The 15,843-nt window shown below is 43.1% G+C and overlaps 1 protein-coding gene across 5 annotated transcripts in view; it reads right to left on the bottom strand.

The window, feature by feature from the left end:
• nlgn2a (neuroligin 2a) overlaps positions 1–15,520 on the bottom strand; it is a 241,886-nt gene extending 226,366 nt beyond the window's left edge. For all 5 annotated transcript variants that reach the window (XM_029753988.1, XM_029753990.1, XM_029753991.1 and 2 more), the window contains exon 1: positions 14,512–15,520. The gene's annotated coding sequence lies outside the window, so the exon portion shown is untranslated. The remainder of the gene's footprint in view (positions 1–14,511) is intronic.
• Between the last annotated feature and the right edge of the window lie 323 nt (positions 15,521–15,843).

The raw sequence follows: 15,843 nt of genomic DNA, 5'->3' as shown, positions 1-15,843 counted from the left end.
CCCTGCACCTTCTTCTCCCATCGTCTTAACACCACAGAGAGGAATTATGATGTGGGAAATCGAGAACTACTCGTGGTGAAGATGGTGTTGGAGGAGTGAAGGCACTGGTTAGAGGGGGCGGAACATCCATTAATTGTGTGGACGGATCACAAGAACCTGGAATATCTCCACACCGCCAAGCGTCTCAACTCCAGGCAAGCTCGATGGGCTCTGCTTTTCACTCGATTTAACTTTACCATCTCCTACTGCCATGGGTCCAAGAATGTAAAGCATGTGCTTTCACGCCGCTATAGCCCCGATGCTACACCCTCGAACCCCAAGACCATCCTTCCTACCTTGTGTCTGGCGGCTGCACTCATCTGGGGAATAGAGAACCAGGTCCTTGAGGCACAGCGTTCCCAGGCGGACCCCGGTTGGGGGGCACGGCTAACCAGATGTTTGTCCCAGACACACGCTCCCCGGTCCTGGAATGGGCTCATTCCTCCAGGCTTGCCTGTCACCCTGGTTCCCGTCGGAACCCTGGCCTTTGTTAGACATCGCTTTTGGTGGCCCACCATGGTCTCTGACATCTCTGCGTTCATCGCTGCCTGCACTACTCTGTGCTCAGAATGAGACTCCTCTGCAAGCTCCGGCTGGCCTCCTTCAACCACTTCCTGTCCCTCACCTTCCCTGGTCACATATATCTCTGGACTTTGTCACTGGACTCGCACCGTCTGATGGCAACACCACTATCTTACGGTGGTGGACAGGTTTTCCAAAGCCACCCATTTCATTCCCCTCTCCAAGCTACACTCAGCCAAGGAGACGGCCCAGCTCATGGTGCAGCACGTCTTCGGATACATGGACTTCCGGTGAACATGGTTTCCGACCGTGGTCCTCAGTTCTCGTCCCGGTTGTGGAAGGAGTTCTGTACACTCATTGGGTCGTTGGCCAGCCTGTCCTCTGGGTTTCACCCCCAGTCTAACGGCCAGTTGGCGCGAACTAATCAGGACCCGGAGATGACTCTTCGCTGCCCCGTCTCAGCCAACCCCACCACCTGGAGCCAGCAACTCGTGTGGATGGAATACGCCCGCAACACCATCCCCTGCTCAGCCACTGGTCTCTCGCCTTTCGAGTGTTCGATGGGTTATCAGCCCCCGCTCTTCCCTGAGCAAGAGGTCAGCATACTCTCGGCCCAGATGTTTGTCCACCACTGTCGCCGTATCTGGAAGAGAGCCTGGCCGGCTCTTCTCAAGACCACTTCAAGGTATTGACGACAGGCGGACCGCCACCCAACTCCGGCTCCCCGTTATCGTCTCGGGCAGGGGGTATGACTGTCTACTCGGGATCTGCCCCTCCGGGTGTAGTCCCGCAATCTCTAAGATTCTTAGGCCCTCTTAGTCTTCTGTTGCCCTGCTCCCTCCGTATACATCCCACTTTTCACCTATCAAAGATTAAACCTTTGTATCACAGCACTCTGTCTCCTCTTTTCCCCCATTATCCCCTGTACATTTATACCTGTGTTTTCTGTTTGTCTGTTGCCAGTTCATCTTGTCTTGTCAAACCTACCAGCGTGTTTTTCCGTACTCCTGTTCACTTCAGTCCCTGTTTTCTAGTTTTTCCGGTTTTGACTATTTTGCCTTCTGTACCTTTGACACTGCCCTGGATTACTGACCTCTGCCTGCCCTGAACTTGAGCCTGCCTACCATTCTGTACCTTACGGACTCTGCCCTGGATTACCGACCTCCGCCTGCCCTTGACCTGGCGTTTGCCTGCCCCATGTTTTGTAAATAAACTTCTGTGATTCGAACTGTCTGCATCTGGGTCTTATCCTGAGTTCTGATACCTTTCAGGGCACATTCCCCACTCGCTTCCCCTCTTTCTTTCTCTTTCTCCCTCTATCGCTTTTTCTCTCTCTCCCTCGTGTCAGTGTGCAGTATAGTGGAGTCGTGGATGTCAAATCGAGACCCCAGCAGACGAGGGTTCTCATCTCCAGGGAGAGAGCTCCGATGTGGGGGAGGGAGGAGGAGAGGCTAGTGCTAAAGGCTAGTACACTAGCTTATACTGTAAGGCCTCTGGGGATGGGCTTGAGCATCACCTTGGGATTGTGTTGATACGGGTAACTCACTTGATTTCTATAATTCGATCGATGCAATTATTCGGATGCGGTGTGACTGTTTTGTAACGGAACAAACATTACGTTAACATAATTTAATCTACACTCATGTCATTGGGATTTATGTGTGATGAGTTAAATCCATGTTGGTTCCAAAAGAGGAGCAGAGGGCATTAGGTAGTCCAAAGACCCTACTATAGTAAAGCAGGTAGAAAGTAATAAACACACACACACACACACACACACACACACACAGGGAATCAATTATCATCGATAAGGATAAACTGCATCACACTGTGTCAATGCGATCGGAACGACCAGTCGGCCAACAAATCAGGATGTGGGCTGCTACATGTCTATCTATAATCCCGTGGGGGTGTCTGAAATTCTGTTGATTGGATTTAGAAGATTCTCAGTCTCACATTGAAATCCACCCACACATATAGCCAAATCACAATGCCTAGCTCTTTCTGATGTTGGTATTCATGTTTATTGTCAAAGGGATTTGGTTGAGAAACCAACCCAGCAACCCACCACAGCACCTTATCAAACTGAGAAGGATCTGGCTAGCCTAGCAGGGCTGTCCGTGACTTTGTGTCTCTCTGTCTCTCAGATCGGGGGAGAGTGTTATCCGGTGGTCTGGGTGTCACTGGTGAGCTGGCTGTCAGTAGCGCTAGCCTTATCACAGTGAGTGGTGTTTTGTGCGAACACCATTGAGCGGTGTGTGTTAACACCTCAGAGCGCTCAACCTTGATCTCACCTTAATGAGGACGGTGATAGGACGGCGCCTCCGTCTAACGGATGACGCAACGAATTTTGGGGGAGACTGGTGGAAAGGTCTGAGAATGAGAAGAACTGGCTGATTACTGGATGTATCAGACTCCAGAAAATAACATGTAAGCCAATGTATACCAACACCAAAAATTATAGGAATCAACACTAAGCAATGGGAGTGACGGACTACGCACTTGGATATTTCTGAGTCGGGAAAATAACGTGCAATTTAGTGAAACATTCTAGGAATCAATTGTTCGTTCTGGAAGAAGTTGATTCTCAATTCTCACATTTAAAAGAGTGTGAATCGACTATCTTCTGGAATTGACGGCCACCCCTACTGAGCATATGAAGGCTGCAACCAGCCAAGAGCCAGCCAAATCTCTCATCTTCACCCTCTCTCTCTCCAGCTCTCACTCTCTCCCTGGGAATGAAGATACCTTCTCAACAGGCCTGGGCAATGCAGAGTGGTGGCACTGTGGAAGATAGAGACACTAGACACTCAGTCAGAATATGAAGAGCCAAACAAACCACATCACGATGACCAAGGTCCTCAACAGGAAGAAAACATCTCAAACTGCTGTTTTTACATTTTCAATACCCTTCAATGATTTTGGCACATCATATCCCTAGCAGAGAAACATGGATGCACACATAGACAACAGTATACTGAGTAGAGGTCGACCGATTAATCGGAATGGCCGATTAATTTGGGCCGATTTCAAGTTTTCATAACAATCGGTAATCGTTATTTTTTGGACACCGATTTGCCGATTTCTTTTTTTTTACACCTTTATTTAACTAGGCAAGTCAGTTAAGAACACATTCTTATTTTCAATGACGGCCTAGGAACGGTGGGTTAACTGCCTTGTTCTGGGGCAGAACGACAGATTTTTACCCTGTCAGCTCGGGGATTCAATCTTGCAACCTTACGGTTAACTCGTCCAACGCTCTAACCACCTGCTTTACATTGCACTCCACGAGGAGCCTGCCTGTTACACGAATGCAGTAAGAAGCCATGGTAAGTTGCTAGCTAGCATTAAACTTATCTTATAAAAAACAATCAATCAGTCAATCATAATCCCTAGTTAACTACACATGGTTGATGATATTACTAGTTTATCTAGCCTGTCCTGCATTGCATATAATCGATGCGGTGCGCATTCGCAAAAAAGGACTGTCATTGCTCCAACGTGTACCTAACCATAAACATCAATGTCTTTCTTAAAATCAATACACAAGTATATATTTTTAAACCTGCATATTTAGTTAATATTGCCTGCAAACATGAATTTCTTTTAACTAGGGAAAATGTGTCACCTCTTGCAATAGAGTCAGGGTATATGCAGCAGTTTGGGCCGCCTGGCTCGTTGCGAACCGTGTGAAGAATATTTCTTCCTAACAAAGACAGCCAACTTCGCCAAACGGGGGATGATTTAACAAAAGCGCATTTGCGAAAAAAGCACAATCGTTGCACGACTATACTTAACCATAAACATCAATGCTTTTCTTAAAATCAATACACAGAAGTATATATTTTTAAACCTGCATATTTAGCTAAAAGAAATCCAGGTTAGCAGGCAATATTAACTAGGTGAAATTGTGTCATCTGCGTTCATTGCACGCAGAGTCAGGTTATATGCAACAGTTTGGGCCACCTGGCTCGTTGCGAACTAATTTTCCAGAATTTTATGTAATTATGACATAACATTGAAGGTTGTGCAATGTAACAGGAATATTTAGACTTAGGGATGCCACCCGTTAGATAAAATACGGAACGGTTCCGTATTTCACTGAAAGAAAAAACTTTTTGTTTTCGAGATGATAGTTCGACCATATTAATGACCTAAGGCTCGTATTTCTGTGTGTTTATTATATTATAATTAAGTCTATGATTTGATAGAGCAGTCTGACTGAGCGGTGGTAGACACCAGCACGCTCGTAAGCATTCATTCAAACAGCACTTTTGTGCGTTTTGCCAGCAGCTCTTCGCAATGCTGCAAGCATTGCACTGTTTATGACTTCAAGCCTATCAACTCCCAAGATTAGGCTGGTGTAACCGATGTGAAATGGCTAGCTAGTTAGCGGGGTGCGCGCTAATAGCGTTTCAAACGTCACTCGCTCTGAGACTTGGAGTAGTTGTTCCCCTTGCTCTGCATGGGTAATGCTGCTTCGAGGGTGGCTGTTGTCGATGTGTTCCTGGTTCGAGCCCAGGTAGGAGCGAGGAGAGGGACGGAAGCTATACTGTTACACTGGCAATACTAAAGTGCCTATAAGAACATCCAATAGTCAAAGGTATATGAAATACAAATCGTATAGAGAGAAATAGTCCTATAATTCCTATAATAACTACAACCTAAAACTTCTTACCTGGGAATATTGAAGACTCATGTTAAAAGGAACCACCAGCTTTCATATGTTCTCATGTTCTGAGCAAGGAACTTAAACGTTAGCTTTCTTACATGGCACATATTGCACTTTTACTTTCTTCTCCAACACTTTGTTTTTGCATTATTTAAACCAAATTGAACATGTTTCATTATTTATTTGAGGCTAAATTGATTTTATTGATGTATTATATTAAGTTAAAATAAGTGTTCATTCAGTATTGTTGTAATTGTCATTATTACAAATAACATTATTATTATTTATTTTTTATTTTTTTTAAATCGTCCGATTAATCGGTATCGGCTTTTTTTGGTCCTCCAATAAATCGGTATCGGTGTTGAAAAATCATAATCGGTCGACCTCTAATACTGAGGACTGGAATTATAGTTACACTGTGTCTCAGGGGTGGCCTTGAAATAGATGAAGGGACCATGGTCGGGAATGAATGACATTATATAGCCCTATATGTAGTACATGTGGGGATTCCCATATCTGCAATGGAGGTGTCCAGTGCCCATTGGCACCCATAATTCAAATCCTGCATACACTACCAACGGTCAAAACAGAAAAACACCCAGGTAGAAACTGACCAGTCCAGCTATCAGTCAAAAAAGGTGCTTCCATGGTAACGACACTCTTCTCTCACTCACACAAACACACACCCACACACAGACAAACACAGCTGACAGATCCTTTCAACCAAATAAATTGAGTTTTTACAGCAATAGATGAAGGAGTAAAGGAAATAAAAGATGAAGAATACATGTGACAAAAGGGTCCTGTAGAGAGAGTAGGATGTGTCTGTTCTGGCACCCTATTCCCTATGTAGTGCACTACTTTTGACCATGCCCATAAGGCACTGTGTAGGGAATCGGGTGCCATTTCAGACGCAACCTAGCAGTTTTACCTCCGTTGGAAACCCAGGTTCAAGTGCAAAATCATGTCCAAACGTCTATACACCACTGGGCGAAAAAGGGTCAATATCAGGGGATATATTTATCATATATTTTATTCAATATATTCTCCGTAATGGGACAGTTTCTACATGCTTCTGATCCGGACCTCTTACATCTCCCTGCTACCATATGAGTGAAGACACTCACCCGCTTACATATAGAATATTCTACCTTTGGAAAGGGTATGTGACCCGTTTCAAGGAGCTAGGCGTATGTCGCACATCACTACTTCACAGGAGAGGCATTTAACGTTTTTTTTCTCCCTTCGTTATTCATTTTTTTTGGGGGGGGGGCAGAAATGCCTTCTGGAACATGTGAACTTTCATTTGCCTTAATAACTTGTTTTTGTTGTTACAAATAAAGTTGACAAGAGTTTTGAAATCAGTGGAATACTGTTAAAAAAATGCAGCATAGCAACTCCAGAGCTCCATCACAACACATGTTTTCGGTAAAGATACAAACGTAGGCCAATCTAACAGAAAATAAAAGGTGCACACCCTCAATACCCCTGCCTGCCCTGTTTGTTATGGACGATGAATGCGATGGGTGCAGATTGGGTCATCAGCGTCGGTCCCTCGTAGTCTAGAGCGATGGTAGTGTTGGTCTGTGATCCACTCCAAACGGTCAATGCATAAATCATGAATGAAAATTGTGTCGACATTGCAAGAAAATATTGTCATTTCACATAAACATACCACAAGGTAGCTACTCTAACTTTTTAATGTAAAACGAGAAAACTAACTGGAACATGCTATTTAGCTAGCCAAGTTGCTAGTTAGCTAGCTAGCTAAGTTAGTTAGCTAGCTTGTATTAACCAGTAATACCATTTTAAAACGTTAACTTTTACTTTGAGGCTTTACAGGGGGTAAAAAAGTAATAATTGAAGGGAAGGCTATTTTGATATTTGTTATCTAGCTAGGCTACCAGTTTACCCACCATTCAAACCTAGCTAGCTAGCCCTACTGGCTGCTGGCCAAAGTAGCTAACGTTCTTGATTCTAGTCACAGATAAATAAAACATCTCAAATTAGCTACTTACTTTAGTGTTAACTTCTTTGAGGTATTTTCTGAACAGCTTCTCACTTCTTTGTTTCTCCAGTTGTCAGTTTGACCACACACTGTTTACACACTCATTTGTGGAGCCCAAATAAAATAATGACAGTTGGAACGCTACAGCAGAAAATATGTGATTCTTGTTGCTAGGCTACCACTTACAGTGCTTTTACCTACTAGTTTGCGCGCGCCTTTATCCAGAGAAAAATCAAAAATTATAGCTAGTGTCTGAAAGAATGAAATGGATTTAATATTTGTCAAATTATTGAGCATGTCCTCAAAAAAGATCCTGATATGGACCACAGTCAAGAGCATATGCACTGTATGTGCTAAGAAAATATGATACACTGAACAAAAAGATAAACACAACATGTAAAGTGTTGGTCCCATGTTTCATGAGCTAAAATAAAAGGTCCCAGAAATGTTCCATATGCAAATAAAGCTTGTTTACAACCCTGTTAGTCAACATTTCTCCCTTGTCAAGGTAATCCATCCAGCTGACAGGTGTGGCTTATCAAGAAGCTGATTAAATGTGACCAACCGTCTCAATTTGATCTAATGCAGCAACATTTGAAATTGTGGTTTTTACATTGGATAAAAGTAGAGACTCAGAGCTATAAAATGGTATGTCATACACTACAGTTGAGGAACAATGGGAAAGTAATTCTGCTTTGAAAGTTGATAAACTTGTAACCTCAATTTTGAGAAAATGGCCCTTGAAAAATTGCCCGCACACTGGACGCTCTGGCCGAGGAGTAGAGTTGATCTGAGCGTTCTGACCTCACAATCAAGTACCCAAGCTAACTGGCTAACGTTGGCTAGCTTTCTAGCTACTAGCTTTCTAGCTACGTTCTAGACACAAATGTGAGAACAGCTCACTCTGACCATTTTACTCACCCTAGCAGAGCTGGTTAGGCTGTTTTCATGTTATCTAGAGCGTTGGTGACTGCAACTGTGCTGCTGGCAAAAATTGTATTACACTTTTTTGCCAATGTTTACTGACACCGGCCATATTCAACGGGTGTTGAGCATTCGCAAATTTGTATGTTATTCTACTCTCTGGCACACTCAGACGAGAGTGCTCTGAAATCGGAGTACATAGCCAGAGCGAATTTACCAACTACGTCTATCGACAGTTGACACACTGACAGCATAAACATTCTATTGAAATAGTTATTTGCATATTGGAGTCTTTTGTTAAGACATGTAGCTAGCTAGCTCAACAATTAACCATAATCCCAACTCATAACGTTACTACCCTGCATGAATCTGCAGGTAGCTAACCAACCAGGTTCAATGTTAGCTAGCTAACATTAGGCTATAACTAGCAATGCAAATGGCTCTGAGATACTAATAATATTACTACACAGATCATACACGTAACGTTAACTAGCTAGCCTGCCAGCTAACGTCAGTTAGCTAGCTAACAGTACACTAACTTGAAATGAAAATGACTTTGCCAAAATTAGAAATGTGTAATATCTGTAAATGTAGCGAGCTAGAATCTCTTACCCGTATACATGGATGGATGCTTCTCCCTCTCTGTCACTGATGCCATGATTAACCTTAGTTTGAAGATGTAATGCAGAGACAGGTGTTTTATACAACAACCTTTTCGACCATACGCCAGAATCTGCTCCATCTCCTTAGTTATCATACTCTAATTCCACTGATTTCAAAACTCCAGAAAGTGGAAAGGAACACTTAAACCATTCTACTACAAGACATCTTTAGAAAGGATTACCTACACATACTGACCAGCTCATATAGACAGAAGCGAGCTACATGGCAGACCAATCCGAACTCATCTCTCGGTATGTCCAGCCCACTCATTATCTCAGCCAATCATGGCTAGCGGGAAGGTTGCCTGATTTTTCCATGGCTTAACCTACTAGGCTTGTAATTGAACAATTGTATTCGTATTTACAGATGGCACACACGTTTGTTATTAAGGAACATGAAAGTTCACATGTTCCAGAAGGCATTTCTGCCAAAAAAAGAATTTAGATTTTTCAAAAAAAGTTTACGTTCAAATGGCTGTGAAGTAGTGACGCGCAACATACGCCTAGTTACCTGAAACGAGTCCCAAATATCATGATCCTTACACAGATGATCCTTGTGCTGGGGACAATGAAAAGCCACTCTTGCTGACTGCAGGAATGTAGACTAGAGCTTTTGCCAGATAATTTAATGTTCATTTCTCAACCATACTTCGCCTTCAAAGTCATTTTAGAGAATTTGGCAGTAAGTCCAACCGGCCTCACACCCGAAGACCACGTGTATGGCGTTGTGTGGGCGGGCGGTTTTCTGATGTCAACTTTGTGAACAGAGTGCCCCAAGGTGGCGGTGGGGTTATGGGATGGGCAGGCATAAGCTACGGACAACGAACATAATTGCATTTTATCAATGGCAATTTGAATGCACACCAGATACAGACTGGTTTTCTGATCCACGCCCCTATCTTTCTCTTAAAGTATCTGTGACCAACAGATGCATATCTGTATTCCCAGTCATGCGAAATCCATTGATTAGGGCCTAATGAATTTATTTCAATTGAACGATTCCTTTATATGAACTGTATCTCAGTAAAAGCTTTGAAATTGTTGCATGTTGCATTTATATTTTTGTTTGGTATATGAGGCCTACTGTCAGTATTCGTCATCATATAGAGAAAATAAGATGTCCGCACATGCCTAGCTCAGGATATTTAATGAGTCAATATCCGGCCATACCATGTATGTTATCCCGAGGGAATCCGAAAATGATTTGTGCATGAAATTATTGAGCTGAAAAGTTAGAAATGCATCAGAAAAGGTCCTTATTTTCAGCATATCAAAAAGCATATCAAGATCCGGATATGGACCTCAGCCAAGAGAAGCATATCTGGAATCAATATATCTTCATATCTTGAATGTGCTGAGAAAACATAGATGTAGACAGTCAGTATTTGTCAGCATGAAGAGAGACACATCAAGACACACCTGGATTCAGAATTTGTCATGCCACAAAAATCTAAATATGCATTGGAAATGGTTTGTATTCTCTAGAAAAGGTATCCCCAAACTGGGGTAGGGTATGTGCAATTCCGTCAACAGTACGCCACAAAAAAATGTGATTCACATTTAAAAAAAGATTTCTTCATGTTTTTTTAAATTGAGAGACGAGCTTAAAGTTTTCTTTACTGACCATAATTTTCACTTGTCTGACCGCTTGTTGGATGACGAGTTTCTCACATGACTGGCCTATCTGGGTGATGTTTTTACTCGCCTGAATGACTGAATCTAGGATTACAGGGACTCTCTGCAACTATATTCAATGTGTGGGACAAAATTGAGGCTATGATTAAGAAGTTGGAGCTCTTCTCTGTCTGCATTAACAAGTACAACACACAGGTCTTTCCATCATTGTATGATTTTTTTGGTGTGAAAATTATCTCAAGCTTACGGACAATGTCAAATGTAATATCGCAAAGCACCTGAGTGAGTTGGGTGCGCAATTACGCAGGTACTTCTCTAAATGGATGACACAAACAACTGGATTCATTATCCCTTTCATGCCCTGCCTCCAATCCACTTACCGATATCTGAACAAGAGAGCCTCATCGAAATTGCAACAAGCAGTTCTGTGAAAATTGTATTTAATCAGAAGCCACTGCCATATTTTTGGATTGGGCTGCGCTCAGAGTATCCTGCCTTGGCAAATCGTGCTGTTAAGAAGCTGATGCCCTTTGCAACCACGTACCTATGTGAGAGTGGATTCTTGGCCCTCACTAGCATGAAAACTAAATACAGGCACAGACTGTGTGTGGAAAATGATTTAAGACTGAGACTCTCGCCAAGACAACCCAACATTGCAGATTTATGTGCATCCTTTCAAGCACATCCTTCTCATTAACCTGTGGTGAGGTATTCACAATTTTTGATGAACAAATAAGGTTTTATATGTAAGATGGTTAAATAAAGAGCAAAATCATTGATTATTATTATATTATTATTTGTGCCCTGGTCCTATAAGAGCTGTTTGTCACTTCCCACGAGCCGGGTTGTGACAAAAACTCACACTCATTCTTATGTTTAATAAATGTATTGTATAGTGTGTGTGTGGCAGGCTTACAATAATGGCAAAAAACAACATTTGAGAGTGTGCTGACCCTGGTGCTAGAGGGGGTACGCAGCTGGAGGTTGAATGTTTGAAGGGGTACGGGACTATAAAAGGTTTGGGAACCACTGCTCTAGAATATCAAAAACGTGTCATATTGACATCCCCTGATATGGACACTTTTCACCCAGTGTACTAAAATGAAGCGTGAAGTGGTTCAACTGCATTCAGCAACAATTAGATAAAGAAGAATGCTTTACATACAAATAAATGAGGAGGTAGACAAAGAATGCTATTAACAGCCCACTGTTCCAACCCCACACAGTGAACTAACATGGGCCTTTTACCAGACTAAACAGCCCATTGACGAAACTCACTAATGAACCGCACAACACCTGCAACAGGTAGGCCTAAATACTGCCACCCCATGACTAGGATACACCTTGAAATATCCCATATGCCCAATACCTATAGAGGGAACCTAAAAACAGTAGATCAATTTGCATCATTATATAACACATACTAGTAACCGAGCATATAATACAGTACATTGCCAATTAAGCAGAGCAAACTCGTCTAAGATTGACATCAATACATAATGGATATTCAGGTATCCATCTACTATCAAATACAAAATTGGAACATAATTGGCGATACACCATGAATCTGTGAGAGATCACAAGCAACGTGACTACAGCAAAACCAAGCTACACTGACAGGATGAATAGCAGCCCAGAAAGCATAGGTTGTTTCAACTTTCTAATGTCACAACCTTCTCCATCTGTAATGGTTAGCGACCCACGTGATGAGCTATCAATCTAGGACATGCCTATGAACATCTCAGCCCATCTGCCTCCGCCTGTATGGACCTCCCATCTAGCACACTGAACATCTCAGCACATCTGCCTGCGCCTGCATGGACCTCCCATCTAGCCCACTGAACATCTCAGCCCATCTGCCTCCACCTGCATGGACCTCCCTCCGTCTCCGTCTAACCTGGGCTTGTGTCTGTGTTGGGAGTCTGAGAGCACGTAACTTTGAAAACAACATACTACACACACTCGAAAGAGACACAGAAACACACGCACAAGCACACAGACACACGCATGGCAAAGAACATTGAAAACAGACTCACACACAAACACATCACAGAATGGCTGGTAGGTAGGTGGGTATATGTCTCCTTAACAAGACCACCTGTCTCCCATGTTTAATGGGCCCATTGTGAATCAATTACAGCACATGGATCCACTGTTGCCATACAAATAAACAAGACGTGCTGCTGCAGAGCAATGAGCTTCACATACACACACACACACACACACACACACACACACACACACTCACGCACACGCACTTCCTCACCTCACGTGCATACACACACGCAAGAGCGCAAACAACCAAACACGCACACACAAACACCACTGTCACCAAGATCTCTTAGTTTCCCTTCGAAATTGGATGTATTATGGATAAACGTCTATTTTTGACGCATTAATTCAGCGTGGTTACAGAGTTAATTCCGCATGGTTACAGGGTTAAAACATAAACGACTCAAAGGTTAACAGTTTAGACATTCATTCCGAGTGGTTGAAGTTAGGGCTATAGTTTGGGGAAAGCTCTGCAAACCAACCAACCTCATACTACCAAGTATCATCAAGTATTTTCACTGCTTGCTAGAGCCTTGTGACCTGCGGGGGCGCAGTGGTCTGAGCAACGCGCTTGGGCTCCGAGCATCACATGTTTGCGCCCAGTGCTGGGTAATGGTTTTTCTTTTATAGTAAGCACCGAGGAAGGCATATAGTGTATTGACGTTCTCAGGACCTTTTCAAATATTTGAAAGCGAAGTCTATTTCTAGTGATTAGGCTGCCACTACAACCTGCACACACACACACACACACACACACACAACTTCTCCTCCCATCTTGCTCCCAGTAGAGAGCGAGACAACTCTCTGTGACAACATCTATTCAGCACAACGACAGAGTCCCACAACACATTTCTCGCATCCATTAAATAGTTTCCCCCTGGTAAACAGAGCTATCCATAATAACTGCAATATAGGGCAACCACAGAGCTCTGTGCCTAAGAATGTGTGTGTGATAATGTGTGTGTGTGTGTGTGTGTGTGTGTGTGTGTGTGTGTGTGTGTGTGTGTGTGTGTGTGTATGCATGATAGTGTGTGTATGCGCGTGTGCGTGTGTGCCCATGCTCTTGGGCTGATAAGAACAGAGGTCTTCTTGTCTCTGTTGAATTCTACCATCAACTGGATGGATCTTGGAATGCCCTCCATACCAGCCCCGCATATAAATGTGGCCCATTCTTTGCAGTCAGTGTGTGTGAGAGACATATGTTCTCACAGGCATGGCGTTTCCTGTCGGGGCTAGCTATCTACCCCTTTACACATAAGATGCTCAGATAGATAGGTTGCATTGGAAACTCTCTTTGGAGGGGGAGGAGAAAGGGGGGGGTGCAATTGCACCATTTCACCCATAAACTATGCAACTACAACATTAAAACAGTGTAATGAATGTAAATCATTAGAAAAATCAGAGGAAATAGCATAATAGAGGTATTAAAGCTTGACTTGATCTGTTAATATTTGTGAAACATTCTAAAGACAAACAAATGTGTGGTTGAAATGCTAATGCTGCCTAAGGGCTTTGGATGGTTTGAAATAAATCTACTTTAGGCTACCCTGCAATGGCACCAGAAACTGGCAACATCTACATATGTGGAGAGACCACCGAAGGAGAGTTTGAATTCAGTCCTTATTTTTAAAAAAGGAGGATATGTATTCCCTGCCCGCATCGGGAAAAGGAGGCTCAAAAGCTTTGAACTGGTTGCTTGTTGGGGGTGTAGCCCATCATAGTGTTAACGCCACAGCACGCAATCATTAACAGGTTCGAATTCAAAGCTTCAAACGAGAGTTATCATTGAGAGATTATCAGTGAGAACTATCAGTGAGATTGCAAAGGCATTCTAATGCTATTTGCTACCCAACATGAAAGGACGGGACAAATAAACATGTATGTAGCCTAATTACACTGTAATTACAAGCAAACAAATCGCTTGTTTTATTCACGTTTTCTGTGAAGTATGGAAATAATTCCTACATTCTCGACAACCGAGAGAGCGATGTGCTTACCTGTTATGTGATCTAAAGGGTAGCAAGATTCCAAGGGGGTTTCAAAAGGAATCTTCTTTGACTTCTAGATCGCTGTCAAACCGTTCCTCTAGATGGGGAAATATTGAAGCATAGTCCTTTGCAGAAGGAGACGGTTTTAGAAAGCTTCCCAGGTTCTGTTTACCGACAACACCCGCTCAATCCCGGTAGATTGACCGGGCTACCACATTCTGATGAGGGTCACGGAGACAACGACGAAAGGAAAGGAAAAGGATTCCAACAAATAAAGCCTATTGCTGCGTGAGGCGCATTACACACGAGATGAAGGCATGTAAAGTGATTTTGGAATAATTCTTCCAGCGGTGGCTTTCCATCTGACGAGTCTCTATATATATCTTTATATATCATTTGTTGACAACGAAACGATATCTTGTCTAATTCCTCGTCTACATAAATTGGCAACAGTGATTTTGCAAGCAGGTTGATTTTCAACCAAAAAAAACCATCCCCGCTTGCTCTTTGCGGGTGTAGAGGATAGCTCAAACGACAGTTTAAATAGCGAGGACGATTTGAATCATGGTGGCGCTTGCCTGCTTCGTCTCTGGGTAGTAGCGGTGGTTTTCCGTGATTCCCCTCCGACCCGTTATAGCCATGCACCGAAAAGATGCTGCGCTTGTGCGACTGCTTCTTTAGCTCGCTCACGCTGCCTCTCGGCGGGGCGCGTGCACAGTGCCCTAGCAAGTTGTGTCGCTGTGACAACGCTCGAGCATCCCTATGTGCTCTCCGGCCCTCCAGAATCCAGATTGTTGCTTTTCTTTTCGAATGTTTTATCTTTACCCCATCAGATGTATTGACATCTCTGTACAATATTACTGGTTCAAACGGACGGAAATCCTCTCTTCCAAAATAGCGTGCAGCACTAGTCTACCCATTCCCCCTCCGTTAAAGCAGACTACAGAAGAGTCTAAATCATGTTGGTCCTTTTTTTTTTGTCGGTCTAACTGCTTTCACATCAGTGTCCTCCTTCGCCGGTGAAATCTGCATCAGGGTGACGTCAAAGAATGTTAAAGTGATACAACCCCATTTTATATCCCCCATCCCTACCCATGAGATAAGTAATCTCCGCAGGTTATCGTCATGAATCTTGTTCTGGAGGCAGCTTTGCCGAGAGGTCACTAGCTGGCACAGTCACAATGTCATAACATCTGATTTAAGCCTACCCCTAACCTTAAATTAAGACCAAGAAGCACATTTTTGTTTTCAGTAATTTCTACATATAGGCAATTTAGATTTTTCAGCTGGCCTATCTATCTAATGGGAAATCACTAAATTCTGCCTACAGGACAAGACTTG

This window comes from Salmo trutta, chromosome 5 (genome assembly GCF_901001165.1).
Source record: "Salmo trutta chromosome 5, fSalTru1.1, whole genome shotgun sequence".
Taxonomy (NCBI): domain Eukaryota; kingdom Metazoa; phylum Chordata; class Actinopteri; order Salmoniformes; family Salmonidae; genus Salmo; species Salmo trutta.
The sequence above is the reverse complement of the archived record's forward strand: the minus strand, read 5'-3'. Positions and strand labels throughout refer to the sequence as shown.